Here is a 2,051-nt window from a genome sequence, read left to right on the forward strand (position 1 = left end):
GGAAGGACAGCTTATACAGTACTTTCCTTAGTCTGGTCAGGGTCATATGTGTTGGAAGCTGTTCGTCTGTCTTTCTTCCTGCTCCCGCTTGCCAGAGGGAAACATTTGGGAGTCCAAGTGTATGGGGACAGGGTAACTCAAAGGAAGCAGCATGCCTCACAAATTAATCATTAAAAAGATAATAAATAGCCTCCATGCATTGAATCCAATATTATGGCCCTGCCACCTGGGCGGAGGATGGGTATTGGGGCTACTACATGCCCATTACATGCTAAACCGCATAATTAGACTGCAAGCAGTTACAGAAATTATAACCACTGAAACTGCCAGAGCTCTTAACTTACTAGCCAAGCAACAAACCAAAATGTACAATGCCATCTATCAAAATTGCTTGGCCTTGGGTTACATGCTTGCTTCTGAGAGAGGTGTTTGTGAAAAATTTAACCTGAGCAACTGCTGCCTACAGATAGATGATGAGGAAAAAGTCATGGAGGAGATCACAGATCAAATAAAAAATTTGCTCATGTCCCAGTCCAGACCTGAACGGTTAAAACCCCAGGGAGTTATTTGGAGGATGGTTTTCAACTCTCAGGGGGATTCAAAACCCTCATGGAAATTATCCTTCTAATTTTGGGAGGGTGCTTTATCTTACCCTGCTTAGCTCCCCCAGTTGTATGGTCTGCCTTCAGTCTCATTGAGGCCATAATTTAAAAAAGAGACAGCCATTCATGTAATTATGTTATAAAAATATAAACCTCTAAACCAAGATGATGCTCTTTGACCTAAATAGAGGGGTCCGAGCATCACAGGGGGGAATGTGGTAGGGTCCCCTCCCTAAGGAAAGAAAAAAAAAAAACACCTCAAGGCACCCTGGCTATATGAGCATACATACATGACAACATCCCAGACCTTGTAACATGAGACACTTAATCAGACTACATGTTTGTGTGTTACCATATATGGGAGACAAAGAAGTAAAAAATATATTAAAAAAGACTATGCCACATGGCGTTCAGGGCTCAGTTCTTTGGATACGAATCTAACTGAGCGGTGCCTGCAGGAATAAAGTTGCTTCCTGGGAAGAGAGCCTTGGTGTCATGACTCTATGTGAGAATCCTGCTACAATAGAAGAGAATGCTAAATATTAGGGAATAATCAGCAGTCCCCTCCTAAGTTTTCTCTTTCCTTTTTTCTTCAGGAACAATTTTATAGGACTTACTAAGAACCTAGTAATGTTCTAAGTTTTTTTAGGTCTATAAAGTCATCGAATCCTCATAGCAGCAGTCTAAGTAAGGTACTCACGTTTTACAGAGGAGGAAATTGAAGTCCAGAGAAATAAAGTAACTTGCCCAAGGTTGCACAGTTAGATAATTGCAGAGCTAGGATTTGAACCAGACAGTTTGGCTTAGCCTCTGTGATATACTGCCTTCTCTCTGCTATATTTCAGAGTATTTTTAGTCCTCTATGATGAGGGGGCATAAGAGGCAAGCTGACAATCTCACAAACACCCTTTCCCTCCCCACCCCCTCAAGGTGGGATATGTGTGACATTCCTCAGGCATTCCTGGCTGCCCAGGAACAAAGGAAAGGACAGAAAATAAAAGGTTAACTAATAGAGATCAGAGTCATGCAGGACATGAGTCCCCATCAGTTTAGGTATGTCTTAGTAAATTACAAGGAAAAGGCAATTTTTTTTTAAGTTTATTTATTTATTTTGAGAGAGAGAGAGAGAGAGAGAGGAAGAGAGACAGTGGGGGAGGGCAGAGAGAGGTGGGGAGAGAATCCCAAGCAGGGCCAAAACCTACAAACCGTGAGATCATGACCTGAGCTGAGTCAAGAGTCAGACGCTTAACTGACTGAGCCACTTGGGTGTCCAAGAAAAAAGCAATCTTATCAATAGCCTAATCTCCAGAAACTATAAACTTAGTTTCCTGGAGCCCCAACATCACCCTCTCTTCCATAGTGATGTGGGGAACAAAGTCAAGAAGGAAATGGTAGGTAAATTTCTTTATAAACTGCAGTCCATTGACAGTATAACATTTTTCCAGGAGC

The sequence above is a fragment of the Lynx rufus genome, unplaced genomic scaffold (assembly GCF_022079265.1).
Source record: "Lynx rufus isolate CCGP_SWC_20201006 ecotype Redwood Valley unplaced genomic scaffold, mLynRuf1.p SCAF_2, whole genome shotgun sequence".
In the NCBI taxonomy this organism is placed as follows: Eukaryota; Metazoa; Chordata; class Mammalia; order Carnivora; family Felidae; genus Lynx; species Lynx rufus.